General features: G+C 32.2%; 1 protein-coding gene across 2 annotated transcripts in view; it reads right to left on the minus strand.

Annotated features, from left to right (window-relative positions):
- The window catches only part of LOC129616331 (putative fatty acyl-CoA reductase CG5065), a 72759-nt gene extending 56987 nt beyond the window's left edge, over positions 1 to 15772 (minus strand). For both annotated transcript variants that reach the window (XM_055531946.1, XM_055531945.1), the window contains exon 1: positions 15660 to 15772. The gene's annotated coding sequence lies outside the window, so the exon portion shown is untranslated. The remainder of the gene's footprint in view (positions 1 to 15659) is intronic.
- Positions 15773 to 17163: the final 1391 nt, after the last annotated feature.

Below are 17163 nucleotides of genomic sequence, written 5' to 3' on the forward strand. Positions count from 1 at the left end.
TTAAATTTGCTTATCTTATAATTACTTACAATAATTTCTTAAAAAAAAAAATCGATTTGAAATTCTCAATATGCAAGCCACATGTTTATTACAAAATTACCATTATACCATATTAACGTTATAATAATACGTTAAACGAAAAAAAATGAATAATGCAACATAAGAAAAAAATGCAACATAAACATTTTTAAGAGGAAAATCTTTTAGAATATTATCATCATTTGATGTTGATGATATAACTATATAAATATATATGTACATAGTTTAAATGAAGTGTGTATACTTTAAAATATATCCTTTTTTTGTAATTGTGTATTTTCGTTTAAGAAATTATTATTTTAAAACGGCTACCGACGACTGCGATCATTTTGGTTTAATTTTTTTCCATTTTATTTTTTTAGGACTCTTTAAAAATTTTTAAAATAAATGCTTAAAGTTTCCCTTTGTCCGTGTACCCGTTTGTAAAACTTCTATACCCATAAAGAAAGAAAGCTGAAATTTTATAATATATAAATCGATCTTTATCACAAACTTACTTCCGCTGAAAAAAAGTTTTAGCGATTTTCACTTTTCCTGTAAAAGTTATAACCTCTCAAAGAACCTTTTTAAAGAAACAATAAGCATTCAAATCCAAAAAAATTGCGGCTGACATTTTTTACAGCGGCACAGCATAACTGAATATTAAAAAGAATTACCTGCTAAATTTAATCGTTACCTAAAGTCCGTTCCTTTTCAAGTTTTTGATATTGATTTTCTTCTATCAAATAGGTTGTAGAAGTCTGAAACTCGTCGAAACCCTCTCGCAAGTTTTCGCTTTTTCAAATATGTAAAAGTCGAATTTTTAGCAGCACATATTTCCAACTGGAAACTTTTTGAACATTTTTTGAATGAAATTTTTTTAAATGAAAGCTAACAATAAATGACGTAATCAACTCTTGAATTCGAGCAATATGTTAACGCCTCTAGTTTTTTTTTAAAAGCAGTAATCGCACTTGAAAAATTGCAATTTTATAAACCATTTTAAGTTTTAAACAACTTTATTAATTTGGTTAGTTACTTTTAAAAAGAAATCTTTTCGATTTATAAATAATTTATTTTGTTAATAAAAAACAAATATCTATGTGTGAGTGTTTACACATACTATAACAAAATGTGTAAATATTATCGCAGTACTTTTAATAAAGAAAAAAACGCAGTGTCCTTTTGAAAAAAAATGTTGAAAATCTAATCGTGAATTGAATAATATGATTTCAAGATTTTAAAAATTTTTAAAATTTTGAAAAGTTTTTGAATTATATATTTATTATAAATATGTGGTGATGTGTATTTCTATCAAAAATATTTTTATCTGTGTTTGTTTACACAATACACGCACACGTAAAAACACTTTTTATTAAATTTTTTTAAGGAAAATTTCTATTTTTCAGTTTTTTAAAAAGAATATTGATTCAAGTCAGAAATTATAATTTTCATATTTGGTTTCTATACCTACTTGAATGCTTTCACATATTTTGTAATTTGTAGTATATTTTTTTTAAAAACTGAAAGTAAAAATTTCCCATTTTTTTGAAAATTTTTGATTATTATAAGTGATTATATTTACGTTACTGTTTTTCTTAATTTTACGTTTTTTTTATTTCTTTTGCTTTCTTTTTTAAATACTATTTCATTTTCAATAATATCAATTGGATATTCCCTGTTTACATTTACTTTTGCTATATTTTTACTAGAGATGTAATCCAAATAAGCTTTCTAAAATGCATTTAATTTTTCTAAGTAGTCGTGTTCATTATTAAATTGAACACAAATTGAGTCAATTTAATGGAGTCAGTTAAATTATCTTCATGACTATGATCCATTTTTGCATATTCCAATTTGTACAGAATTATTCTATAAATTTCAGTTAAGCTAGAGTGAAATTTTTCTACTGGCGAATTAGTACTAGATTGTTGGAAGGAAATATAATGTAATTTTATATTATATTAGTCACAAAAGTCTTTAAGTATATGCGGTAAATTCTGTACCTTGATCATATACAATTTCTAATGGAATGCTGTATAGGCTTATAAAATGTTTAATTGATTTAACCATATCTAAACTATTTCGAAAATTGATACGACAAACAGCGGCAATTTTTGAGAACTTATCGAATATTATTAAACTGGATATATCGTTATAGTTTATCGTTATAGTTTATACATCAGTATCGATTATCTCAAGATGTTTAGAAGGAGTTTCTGGTTTTTCAAATTTTATATACAGGTTTCATAATTATTTATAGTGTTAAGAGTAATTATTTTTTGGTTCATAAATAGGAAATATAATTTTTTTTTAAAATTCTTCTAAAGTTTCGTTAATACCTCTATGATTATTTGTGTGATAGTCTTATATTATTTTAACCCGTTCATCGTCTTCTTTAATGTCTGTTAAAATTTCAGTACAGTGAATTAATTTAAATGTTTTACTATGCGAAAAGTGTTGAGAATAAGCTGATTGGACTATTTTAAATGTTTCCTCCTCTGTAAAAATTCTTTGAAAATTTTTGTTATATTATCTTTTGTTGTTTAAATGTTTCCTTCTCCGTAAATATTTCGGAAAGTTGGGTTCTAAATTCTGAATATTTTACGTAATTTATTTCGAAATGGAATTTCTAGTGATGTGAATGGTTTTTCGTCAGTTTCGTCTAATATGATCTGATGGTTAAATACGTTTTATGGCCTTTCCGGAATAGGAATAATGTGATCTTTGTTTTCCTGAGTAGAGTGAATGGTAGAAACTTTTTCTAGCCCTGACGGAGGCGTGTTAGTTGTTACAGAGTTATTTACATTAATTTTTTCTTTAGATTGTTCTTGAATTTTAGTTCTACTAAGTGCACTGGCGTTAGCATTTTGTGCGCTCCTCTTATGCAGTATTTGGTAAACAAATTCCTCAAGTTTGAGTCTCCAACGAACAAGTTTTAAATTACGATCATTCAAACTCATCAGCCAAGTTAGCGGCTTGTGATTCATAACAATTTTAAATTGTCGCCCAAATAAATGTGGTCTAAAATATTTGGCCTCGCAAACTATAGCAATCGGTTCCTTTTCTATTGTGGAGTAATTTGCTTCAGAATCTGTAAGTGTTCTGCTTGTATAAAGGATAGGTAGGTCACTTCCATTTTAGTCTTGTGATAGGAAATCACCTATCGCGAAGTTACTAGCTTCTGCAGTTAAAACGAAACGCTTTGCTCAAAGTCAGGATTTTGAAGTATAGTGTCGTTTTTGAGTAAGTTTTTACAATTTTCGAAAGCTTTGATGTAATGGTCGCTAAAACTTATTTTTGCTCCTTTTTAGCACTTTTCCAAAAAATTTTTGAAAAAAAGTGCTTATTAGTTTCACTCTGTCCGTCCGTCCGTCTGTCCGTGTGTCTGTTTACAAAACTTCTACATCCTTGAAGATAGAAAGCTGAAATTTTATAGGTAGATAGATCTTTACTAGAAACTTATTTCCGTAGAACAAAATTTTTACCTATCTCCCCCCTCTAGAAGTTATACCCCCCCAAAACCCTAAAAGTGGCCCTTTTTAACTATTTGTTGCAATAAAACCATAGGCATTTTTCAAATTTTATAAACGCAGAAAGACAGCGGCTTGCTTCCTCTAGTGCGGTATACTATATCTAAACTTTAGGAAAACAAAATGGCCGTTCAAATTTACCGTTATCTAAAATCCTTTTTTTCCAAATTTTTGATTTCGTTTTTCTTCTAGACCCCAGCCTCTAGAAGCTTGAAATTTTAGGGCCTTTTAGACATTAACAAATGCTTTATTTCGTTAGAAGAAATTTTTTTTCCATCCCTACCCCCTCTCAAGTTATCGCCTTTTGAATTTTGTAAAATTTGAATTACGATCATTCAAACTCATCAGCCAAGTTAGCGGCTTGTGATTCATAAAAATTTTAAATTGTCGCCCAAATAATTTGACACCTTATATTTCCGAAACCGCAAGATTTTTCAAATTTCTATAAACACAAAAAGCTAACGGTAAATTCCATGACATTAAAAAATATAATTATTTTTCTTAACTCACACAAATAACCCTTAAAATCGAGCATTCTGTTAACCCCTCTTTATATTAATTTTTACTTTATTTCAAAGACTGCACTTAAGCATCATCCTAAATATATGCAATCCTAGAAATGGTTTTGTATATGAATGAAAATAATTTTAATAGTGTGATAGGTATACATAGTCTGTATTTAAAAGCAGAATTTTCATTGTTGAAGGGAAAAGTGCTACAATACAAACCATTGGTTTGACCCAACTTTATTTCAAACATTCCGTTAATGGTTTAGTTATTTAAGCAGTGTTTTATGAATTTACTATAGTACCCTAATAGTCCAAAGGAATCCCTTGGTTTCTTTCTGTGTTTCTGGAACGGGGTAATTTTTCATAGTTATAACTTTTTCCGAACTTGGTTTCACACCATCGATAGAAACAGTATGCCCTAACAAAGCGATTTTCTTGTGTAAAAACTCAGATTTATCGAGTTGAACCTTTAAATAGAACTGTCAAGGTCTGCTAAAAACCTTTTTTAAACTTTTTTTATGTTCTTGTAGTGAGATTGAGTAGATGATTATATTGTCCAAGTAGACTACATATATTTTGCGTTGAAGATCTTGAAGAACATTGCCAATTACGTTGAAAAGTCGAAGGGGTATTTTTCAACCCAAATGGCATCCTAATATATTCGAAATGCCTACTTTCCACTGTGAAAACCCTTTTTTTGTATATCTCTTAAATCCATTTCTGTTTGATGGAATCAACTCGCAGGATCCAAAGTTGTAAAGTACATACTTTTACCAAGCTTGTCCAATATTTCTGTTATATTTGACATAATATATCAGAATGTATCTGTCGCTAATGGTCTTTTTGTTAAGCTTAGGATTAGTTAAGTAAATGGTCTTTTGTTAATCTATTACCGAACTCCATTTTTGTTTTGCAGACACGTCCTTTTTCTTGGGCACGATCCAAACCGTAAAACTCGAAAGAGAGTAACTAGATTAAATTATCCAATGACTAATGTTGTCATTAATTTGTCGTCTAACTTCTTCCTTGTGTATAAATGGATACCTGTATGATTTTGTATAAATAGGTATAACGTCTGTTGTCATTATCCTATGTTTAACCTGGTTAGTACAAGTTAAAGTTTGTTACAAAAAATATAGTAAAATTGTTTGCAAATACTTATTAGTAGATTCTTTTCTTCCTTATTAAGGAGAAAAGTTTTGAGTGAATTAGTTATATCAGCAGAAAAAGAATTGGAATGGCATTCAACATTAAAATTATTGATTTCGATGAATTGGCCAGATTGGTATGGAGTCACTTTTAGTTGTTGCTGCAAGAAGATGGTTTGACGTTTATCCAAAGAGTTTTTTACTTCGACATAACTATACCAATCCCGACAATTTTAAATCCCTACAGGGATGTTTAACCCTGGCCGTTTTTCTGTTTTATTTACGAATATGTTTCCATTTTCCACATCTACTGATAACTTAGTTACTAACTTCGAATTTGGTTCTACGCTATATTTATTAGACATGAAATTAAGCTTAAATAGTAATTGTAATTTTGAGTTTTTAGTGTTTCACTTGAAAGATCTATAGCGGCCCCTAAGGATGTATCTAGGCCAGGTAAACCATCAAAATAATTATGAAATTTGAATAAAAAGAAAGTCGTGTTGCCTGGTTGATTAAATTTGAGAAAATTTTGTAATGTAATTTTTTTATAATATTGGTCTAAATTTTGATAGGCATATATTAGATGAGAACATATGTATAGGGATATATTAGAGAATATAATATTAACTTCTTTACTTGTAAATGTAGGTTGGCTTGTTTGCCTGAAGAAATTTGTATTACCATATGAAATGTCCATTGGTTCGGGTTTAGGAAATGATTAGTTGATCTTGAAAATTGATTTGGTTTATAGAATTGATTTATTGATCTAGGTTGATTACTATGGAAATTAAAGTTTCCATTTAATTGATTGTTATTGAAATTCGTATTGTTAAAATTTCCACAGATGAATTAGATTTCCGAAAATTGTTTCTGTTATTTGTAGATATATTAAGTCTCTCTATGGGAGTCGATCAAGGATAACGTGTTTCTAGTGGACTATATGAAATATTTTGTTTTCTAATACAGTATGAAAAAACTGCTGCCAAGCTTTCAGGTCTCATGGCTCTCGTTTTCATGCATTTGTACATCACGGCATTTTTAAGTCTCATGGCATTTTAATCGTTTCCATGCACTTGTACATTCGGCGTTATGGTAGCAAGGATGTCTATTTTTCACCGTAAAAATTTTCAACTCTCTTATTTCCTTGTTACAAGCTATGCAGATCCCGGATGAGGGAAGTCTCGTTTCTTTTATCGGAGTAATGTAATATTAGATTTCATTTTATACTATCCCAATCTAGGGACGTTCCATACATATTTAAAACTTCATTGGCTCGGCCGACTAACATATTTTGTTCCTGATTGCTGTAAATGAAATTTTGAATTACGATGTACCTTGTATACACGGAATTGGTTGAAGCATTTCTTTTACATTATAAGTGAAATCAAACAAAAGCTTGGAATTAGCTTCGAATTGTGACAGATCTTTAATGGTAGTCATATCAAAAATCTTGTGCTCAAATAAATCTGTTAAATCCAATATTAAGCTGCAATTTTCGCTATTTGTTTCAAAATTTTTGGATATGAATGAAAACATTCGCCGATAATTTAAAATATCATTTGATTTGCCAAGTCCATTCCACTCACCTAGCCATTCTCTTCGCCGATCATAATAAGGGTAATAATTTTTTATTTTAAATACATATGTTTACAACATGTGACTTCGGCTGTTAAAATACATAGTTTGGGAAAATAATTATAATATGATTTAATATGATTGGTTGTAGTGTAGGAAAAGTTATATTACATATGAGTTTATGTAGTGGAGTGTACGTAACTCGGGCTTTTGTTCCCATCAACACAGTTAAAACTAATATATATAGGCATTATTTATCATAAAACGACCGGAGATAGATTGCTTTGTCTTCATGTTGGACGGCCAGGTGATGTCTCACAGGAACATTGACTACCACACTGTAATGTACACCGAACACTGGCCGTTGGAAGAGCATGTGATGGGTCTCCTGTAATCGTTCGCTCAATGAGGACTTAGTGGTGACGAGGTATTGATCAATCAATGTGTCTTACGAAGATAAATTTTTTTCAAAATCCGTTATGAGTCCTCTAAAACGAATCGTTATTTGCGTTTTCAATTGTAATCTCCATACGGTAGCTCACAAGGCAAGATATTCAAGTCTCTTTTGCAATCTTCTCTCTTATTGTTTTTAATATACTCTATAGCCATGTACATTCTATAAACATTGTTAAAGTTCTGGAGGTGAATATTTTGAATTTTTTAGGAACCTTGTTTTTTTAGGAAGGAGAATATTTTTCGTTTTAAAGAGGGGGACTCGTTTAATGGTAGTTTTGGAAAGTTGAAGAGAATTATATTGAAAAAATTCTGCCTGAGAAATATCCATAACAGCTTCCAAGCCGCAGAAGGCAAAAAAAATTGTATTTGTAAGTGTCCCCATTTCACAAAAATACAATAATTAAAATATTGTGCGGGACCACTTTTAACATCTTCGATATTGAAGCAAAATTGGATTTTTAATCAAGAAGAAGAACCTGTGATAATGAGCCCATTATTGTAACGTGATGTAGAGTGACTCACCGTAGTTACATTTTTCAGAAAATTCTACTTAGAAAAAAAGAAAACAAACAAATGCAACAAGTTTCTATTCACTATCTGTCTGTTAATTGAGGGGATTTTCGTTTATGCACGCTGCGCTAAAAGTTCTACATTAGAACTAAAATTTCTAAGTCGCAGCATCAAACAGTGGCATGTGTCAAATGAGACATCCATGTCCGCTCATAGGCAGATTAGGTTTGACATCATGGTTGCACTGTTGGAGATTTTTCGTGCCAGCTATGCGTGGGGTTACATCCCTCAGGCATGGAGGGTGGCTAGAGTGACGTATATTCCGAAGGCGGATAAGCGACCAAGGAACCACCCAAGGTCTTTCCGTCCAAGCAGCCTTACTTCTTTTCAATTGAAAGTAATGGAAAAAGTGATTGATAGATTTATACGGGACGATGCTTTGTGTAGCAATCTCTTGCTTGAATCTCAGTAGGCCTATCAATCGGGAAGATCTACTGTACTCGCTCTGCAGAATCTGGTGGGGGTCCTTGAAAACTCACTGGAAGTGCGGGAGGTGGCAGTTGACTGCTTCCTTGATATACAGGGGGCTTTTGACAACACCCCATATTATGTCATCTGTGAGTCGTTACACAAACGAGGGATTGATGCGACGACTAGCAAATGGGTTAGTCGGATGCTACAGGATAGTATTATTAATTCCACCATAGCTGACGATATACTTTTCATCTCCGCCGGAAAAATTCATTGTTGTGGAGAGGTGGTGCGAAGGCGTTGGGTTAAATATAAATCTAAGCAAGAGTACTTTGGTCGCCTTCACCAGACGCAGAAGCAGGAATAGATTAACGAGTCCAATTCTGTTTGGTGAACGTATTAGTTAATCTAGGGAGGTGAAGTATCTGGGGATAACCCTGGATGATCGTCTCTCCTGGAATATCCATATAGATAGAGTTATCGAAAGGGCTACGGCGGCCTTGTGGACGTGTAGCAGCTTCATCGGGGGACCTGGGGAATCAGTCCCCACCGTCACCTACGGGTCGATTGTATGGTGCCGTAAGGCTCCAGGCGGGTGTGCGGGCTAAGCTGGAAAAACTACAGAGGCTGGCCTGCCCGGGAGTGACCGGGGCAATGCGGACGGCTGCTACCGCTGCATTGATGGTGATGATCGGGTTTGAAGGAAGCTCGGCTAGTGACATACCGACTTCTCTCTGGCGAGGACAGGGCAGGGCTAAAATTGGCCCACAGGACTCACAGAGACTTTACTGAGAGCGATCCGATTCTAAGAATAACCATGTCGGATGCCTGTCTGCCGCGGTACAACTTCGACGCCAAGTACAGGGTTCTGTTTCCCGATCGATGGACGTGGGATCGGGGTGGCCCGATACTTGAGTCGGGTTCAAGCGTGTGGCATGCAGACGGGTCCAAAATGGAGTCGGGTCCAAAACCCTTGACCCGTATTGCACGGTGTTCTAGGCCGAAATACATGCAATAGAGATGTGCCTGAGAATCAATTTAGAAGGGGGTATAGAAATCGCACCATCTATGTGTTCTCGAACAGCAGGGCTGCACTGCTGGCGCTTCGTTCAGCTCAGGTTACATCCAAGCTGGTCTGGGGCTGCCTTGCCGCGCTTATGGAATTGGCATCGGAGAACATTGTCACGCTCATTTGGGTGCCGGGTCGTAGTGGCCATGCGGGCAACGAAATCGCCAATGGGCTGGCGCGAAGGGGATCTGGGGCTGACTTTGTGCAGCCGCTGCTTTCTGCGGTCTGCCTTTTTCCGCCGTGGGGGCCAGGCTTGCCTGCCTGCTCACGGCGGAATGCGGCCGTCACTAGCGGGACACGAAAGGGTGCCATCATGCAAAAGTGTTTCTTTCGGCGTATTTCAGCGGATTCACCGCAGAGTTGTTGGGGATGAGCAGGAGCCGGGCTCGCACTATTGCGAATTTCTTCACCTGCATAGGCTGGGGAAGTCGGGCCCCCCCTGTGCAGATTTTGTGGGTATGACGATGAGACCGCCGTGTACATTGTCTGCGACTGTCCGGCACTGGCTGTTCGACGCCGCAATTGTCTTAGACATGGGTCGCTAAGTGTTCGAGAACTGTTGTCCAACTCCCTTAGGGATATCTCTGGCTTTGTGGTTGGGACGGGGATATTATAGGCGGGAGCGTGGGGAGGCGACAATAAGTCAAGAATGGCTGCGGTGGCTTGGGGGGTTATTCGTGTCCTACTCGGTTCCCTTAAAATCTACAATCTACAATCTACAAATGTACATATGAATGTATTAGAATTGAACATTTTAAAATTTTTCGTTCCAACAATTAGAAAAAAAATTGTAAGTACAAACATACGTAATTATGAATGGATAACTATTTTTTTAAAACTGTGGGTGAACGCAGAATCAAATTTTTCAAAAAAAGAAAAGGCTTAGGCAAAAAGAAAATAATAATTTTATTTAAATATATGTATGTATATATTAATGCATTAGAATTAAGGAGAGTTTTTCGCTGGAACATATGAACGAATGTACATATTAACAATGAAAATGAAATTTTAAGTACATATACGTACATAAATTGTGTATCTATATTCTATACAAAACAATATCAAATGTGGCATTAATATTCAGATGCCATAAAATACCTGATGTCTTTGATAAAACCTGACATTTATTGACGTTAAAATTATTTCGATTTTTCGAACCAAAAACATGTGAGGTAATTATATTTTCAAATATTATTTATTTCTCGGTTTGTGTTTCTAATAATAACGTAAAACGTATCAATTATTTCTTCGTTTGTGTTTCTAATTATGTAAAGTATAAAAGAAAAACGTGCTATTGTTACACAAAATTTTTTTCAGAATTTTTTAAAGTAGAGCTGTTTCGGGGCTAAAGAGTTCCAATGTCAGATTTTTCTCGGACCTTTAAGGGAAAACCCTATCTAATGCCTTTTGTGCCATGTGTCTAGTCCTTCTAGAAGTACCCGTACTTTTTGACACCTGAGAAGCAGCTATATATATATAATAAAATTTGAGAAGGCATTATATGTTCATTATCATTATTGTTAATATTAAGAGACAAAATTTCACGTTTCACAAAAAGGCATTTAAAACTCTAACGTACTAGATCTGGTAAACATTTGAGCGAAAATTCTTAATATTTACATAAAACCTCAAATGAAAAATATTTTTAGAATTTGAAAGTAATAAAGGTGTTTGAAAGGTACTATACCTAATTCCTGAAATAGATCATATTTATGGCATAATTAGTTTCTTTTATGAATGGATTTTATTAAACGTTGTTGTATTAATAATAAAATAAACAACCAATTTCGGTATGCTTCACCTCAATAACTAATTCCATAGTTAAATTTAAAGTGAAATAAACCATAATGAACTTTAAAACTTCTTTAAAACAACCCTTGCAAAGGAAATAAGATGACAGATCGGAAATATGTTTTAAGATACGACGTGTGAAACTCTATTCATATTTCGCTTTTTGTGCCTATTAATTTCGCTAAATAATAACCGGTTGGAGATGAAATTTAAAAAATTGTTTAAGTTTCTTCGAAAAAAAATTAATAGGCACGTTTCGTAGTAATTACTATTTAAATAAATTCAATTATTGCAGAAGTAAATTAGATGATGGATAGAAATTAATTAATGAGAATGAGCAAGTGATAAAAAAGGCTTATTACTTCTTATAAATCAAAAATAAATCAAAAATAAATTCTAAATTTATATGGAGTTTAAATGGAAGTTGCGTTGGAATTTATTTGTATGAAGGAAATTAATCAATATTTTTGGCTCTATTGATTCTACATATTTTTTGAAAATTAGAATTTAAATTTCAAAAAAATCGGTTGGTAAATTCCATCTGAAAAATGCATTTAAAAAAAGGAAAAATTGCTATTTTTAGCGCAGACAACCTTTCCTGTCTTCCAAATGGAAGGGTACTGAATTACGGAGTAAAACTTTTGAATAAAAATAGAATTTAAAAATATATTGAAGAAAAAAGCAAAAAAATAATAATTTCACAAAAAAAAAAATAAAAAAATATTTCAATCGGCATGCTTCGAAAACAAAAAACATTAAGAATTGTTTCTGTATTTTTTTCCGATTCAAAATTTCGGAAAATATTTTCAGCTTGGAGGTCTAGGTATATATGGCATTAACTCAACTAGTAAATCCGAAGAGGTATCAACATTATCATTCTTATTCAAAATGTTTATATTTAAATACATATTGATATTATATTAAAACGAGAAAAAAAGTACAGTTGACCTTGTCAACTCTGTGATACCCGTACGAATTTGTTATCCTATGAGCGAATAACTAATGTGTCATAAATAACTATGGGGCAGACTATGACTTTAAGTTGCCGTATTACCATATTAATTTATGCAAAATTTCAGTACTATGTGTTTTTCAAAATACTGGTTGTGCCAAACTACTATTGAAGTTGTATGCAGCTACCAGAAAGAGCCAAGAAATTTTCGCGAATTTTATCAAGCACATCGGCCCTACTAATGTATTCACTTGTGTGAAATCTCAATATCACAGCTTTTATAGTTTCTGAGATATAGCCAAATAACTTTTGAAGTTGTATGGCAGGTACCAGAAGGAGCCAAGTAATTTCAACGACTTTTATGAGACACATTCGCCTTACTAATGTATTCATTTGTGTGAAATTTCAATACCATAGCTTTAATAGTTTCTGAAATATAGTCAAATAACTTTTGAAGTTTTATGGCAGGTACTAGAAGGAGCCAAGAAATTTCAACGACTTTTATGAGACACATTGGCCCTGCGTTTCATACGCTTTTTAAAGTCTTAAAACACAGACAACAAAGAAATCGGTCTGCAATTATTGATATTAATCGTATCACTACTAATGTATTCGTTTGTGTGAAATTTCAATACCACAACTTTTATAGTTTCTGAGATATAGCCAAATAAATTTTGAAGTTGTATGGCAGCTACCCGAACCGGTACCCCGATCATGTCCAATTTAAATAGGGTTCTGACACTTACTACCATAAATCATTTGTGAAAATTTGGTGAACTTAGCTCAATTAGTTTTTGAGTTATCGTTCGGACGGACGGACGGACAAAGCTAAATCAACTCAGAATTTGACGCTGATCAAAAACATACACTTAAGTCTATATCTAACACCGTTATTTCTTAGCGTTACAAACGGTAAGGCAAATTTAGTATACCCTTCGAACATACGTTCGTACGGGTATAATAAAGAGACGAGTCCTGTGTAATTAACGCTATAAGACCTGATGATCTACAAGATCAAATGCCTTAGTAATATCACCTTAAAGAGCAGAAATAAAATAACCAATATTGAGGTACTCATAAATTTCAGTGTAGAACCTAAGTAAAACCTACTTAGTAGATTTCCGTTGTGAAAATCCAAACTAGAAATCACTAAAATATTTGACTTTATCAAGGAAGGAAACAATTCTGCGTTTCATACGCTTTTTAAAGTCTTAAAAGACAGACAACAAAGAAATCGGTCTGCAATTATTGATATTTATCGTATCACCCTTGCTAAAAAGAGACAATACCTCTGCAACTTTTAACTTGAAAGGAAATATACCCTTAAAAACACAAATGTTAAATATAATTATGTAAGTTGGAATATCTATGACCTGAAAAGTATTTTTTTTAAAATGAAGTTAGAAAAGCCTATGAAGGCTTTACAAAAATTTTTAAAGCGGTACGTCACTGGTTCGAGTCCAGCTCGAGGAGAAAAATTTTTTAATTAATTTTTTTGCCTTTAACTCGTTCCTTTGATTACGCCATCCATCTGTTCTGCAGTTGCATGAAGAAATTTCTCTTAAGTTAAATTATAATTGACATATATTTAATTGACATCAAATAATCAATATTTTTGCACACAACAAAATATTTCCAATTAAAATTCTTATTGTAAGCAGTTCATCAAAAGAAAACCAAAATTTTCGAAATTTACTTAGTTTTGCAAAAAAGGAATATTATTAAAAAGGTAAATATTTCCTCTTCCAATCATAAAATTAGAATTGTGCTTTGACATTGGAGAAATTTTACCACACAATATAAAAACATCGGTTAATTGTGGCCAATTCGTGAAAAAATTCATATAAAATCGCTAAACTAAAATTTCCTAATATAAAACCCACTAAATTAAAATTATTAAGGGCGAATTAAGTTGTATTACCTTAGACATGATTGATATTGGTACTGCATTTACCAATATCAATAGTGACTTCCAAGTCATATTGATATTGGTAAATGTCATACAAATCGTACTATCCATAATACGATTTATAACATCTAGTAATTTATACGAGTAGAATTGCGCGTTTAAAATTTTGTTACCTTCTTGAAAGAAATTTAAGGGCTTTTTAAAGAAACAGTTAATACGGTCCTGCAATTAATAAAAATGAAATCGTAAAGATATTTAGTAAATAAAGTTGGGTCAAACCAATGGTTTGTATTGTAGCACTTTTCCCTTCAACAAGTGAAAATTCTGCTTTTAAATACAGTCTATGTATACCTATCACACTATTAAAATTATTTTCATTCATATACAAAACTATTTCTAGGATTGCATATATTTAGGATGACGCATATATGCAGTCTTTGAAATAAAGCAAAAATTAATATAAAAAAGGGTTAACATAATGCTCGATTTTAGGGGTTAATTGTGTGAGTTAAGAAAAATAATTATATTTTTTAATTTCATTGAATTTACCGTTAGCTTTTTGCGTTTATAGAAATTTGAAAAATCTTGCGGTTTCGGAAATATAAAGCGTCAAAATTCAAATTTTACAAATTTCAAGAGGCGATAACTTGAGAAGGGGTGGAGATGGAAAAAAATTTTCTTCTAACGAAATGAACTAATTATTAATGTCTAAAAGCTCCTAAAATTTCAAGCTTCTACAGGCTGGGGTCTAGAAAAAAAACGACATCAAAAATTTGGAAAAAAAGGACTTTAGATAAATTTGAACGGCCATTTTGTTTTTCTAAAGTTTAACTATAGTATACCACGCTAGGGGAAGCAAGCCGCTGCCTTTCTGCGTTTGTAAAATTTCAAAAATGCTTATGGTTTCTTTGCAACAAATAGTTAAAAAAGGCCACTTTTAGGGTTTTGGGGGGGTATAACTTCTAGAGGGGGGGAGATAGGTAGAAATTTTGTTCTACGGAAATAAGTTTCTAGTAAAGATCTATGTACCTATAAAATTTCAGCTTTCTATCTTCAAGGGTGTAGAAGTTTTGTAAACAAAAAAGTGTCCAAGAACGGACGGACGGACGGACGAACAGAGTGAAACTAATAAGCACTTTTTTCAAAAAATTTTTTGGAAAAGTGCTAAAAACAAATATTCGGTAATCTATGTAATAATAAATTTGAAAATATAAGGAAAACATAATCTTTCTAAAAAAAATAATAGAAGAAATTAGGTACTACCAAGTACTGTAAAGAAGTAGAGATCATCAATTTCGCCATTTGGTAGCTCTTATTTTATTGTTTTGCCAAAAGTTCTATTAAACATACAAACCAGTTTTTAAATAACTTTGATCATTCTTTAATAATAACGTCGATCATTTGATAATTATTGTAATAACTTTACAATACGCTTAAGATTAATTTAATAGGGATAAAAAGTGCTATACTGTAGAGAAGCTGGAAGCTTTCTTACAACATTAGGAAAAAACCTAGATTTTTAAAAATTTAAAAAGCGTAATATCACATAAAGTGCGGTTGAAAAGGAAATACAAAAATATTTCTGCTAATTGTTAAACTTCGTTATTCAAAAATTAATTAACTTATTCATTTTGTGTTTGAATATTTGATTTGGCTTAGTTTTATTTTACTTTATGAAGATATGATAAAAATTAATAAATAAATGGTTTACTTACTGAAGAATTCAAAAGATCTGACAGTCTAGCTGAAACTTCTTGACCCCGCTTTGGTCGAATCAACAAATATATATTCTTTATTTCAGAGCAGGACCGCAAAAGTTTCTCAACCAATACCTGAAAATTAAAAATTTTTATTCAGAAAAAAATTTTGATTTTGAATTATGTATATACAAAATTTATTTTTAAAAATTTATTATGGTTGTCTAAATGTTATAAATAAAAACAGACGTGAAATACGCTTAGCCATCTGTTTTCTTAAAAAAAATTGCTGACGCGTTTGCAATTTTTTTGCAGAATTATTAATAATATAAAAGTTAAATAAAACAGGTTTTGAATAACAAAATGTAATAATAACAAAAAAAGAAAAAAACGTATCAACTCTGTGATACCCTATGTGCGAATAAATATGCCACAGCTAACTATGGAACAGATTATTACTTTAAGTTACCGTATCACCATATTAATTTATGCAAAATATCAGTATTGTGTTTTAAATATTTTCTAAGATATGGCTAAAGTACTACTTAAGTTGTATGGCTGCTACCACAAAGAGCCAAGCAATTTCAATGACTTTTATCAAACACATATCCTTATTAATATATTCGTTTGTGTGAAATTCAATATCACAGCTTTTATATAATTTCTGAGATATAGTCAAATAACTTTTGAAGTTGTTTGAAAATTTGGTGAAATTAGCTCAATGAAGTTGGGACGGATGAACGGGCAGGCAAACCTAAATCGACTCAGAATTCGACTCTGATCAAAAACACACGCTTGAGTCTATATCTCAGATCATTAATTTTTAGTGGTAAGGCAAATTTAGATCACCCTTCGAACAATCTGACTAAATACTAAATGTGGTCACTAAATAACCACAATGTATATTGTCTAGATTAGTAAAATTATTCCGGAAGATTATGAAAATGCAATTTGAACACTACTTTACAATTTTAAGGTCGCTTTTAAGCTTACAGTTAACATTTCTAAAAAAATGTTGATTCAGCTCTTAGGGGAGTTTGATTTTTTGCCAACCGAATTATACGTAAAGTTCGTTAGTAACTTCGGGTACCAATCTGAACTCAAATATTAAATTTCAAAAAATTCCACCAATCCCTTCCGTAGATATGGTAAAAAATGTAAAATCAGCCGCCAGATCAATTTCCGAGCCTTAATTTTTCCAAACAATTTACAGATTCATTGTTTTAACACCTCGACTTTAAATATTAAATTTCAATGAAATCGGTTCAATATTTTTCTCTATATACGCAAAAATGTATATGTGGTCCGTAGTAAATGTCCAGTTGCTGACAGCTGATTACTTTCAAAAGTTAGGAGGTTTCGCGGACAGTCGAGCGAAGCTTATACATATATGATATTTCAAGTAAATCGGTTGAATATTTTTTCAAAATGGTGAAAAATGTAAAACAGGCCCGCTGAAAAGTGCAGTTCCTGAGGCCGGATATATCCCGAAAGTTGATCAATCCGTGCCATGCTCGAAATA

This window comes from Condylostylus longicornis, unplaced genomic scaffold (genome assembly GCF_029603195.1).
Source record: "Condylostylus longicornis isolate FDR11 unplaced genomic scaffold, ASM2960319v2 ptg000181l, whole genome shotgun sequence".
In the NCBI taxonomy this organism is placed as follows: Eukaryota; Metazoa; Arthropoda; class Insecta; order Diptera; family Dolichopodidae; genus Condylostylus; species Condylostylus longicornis.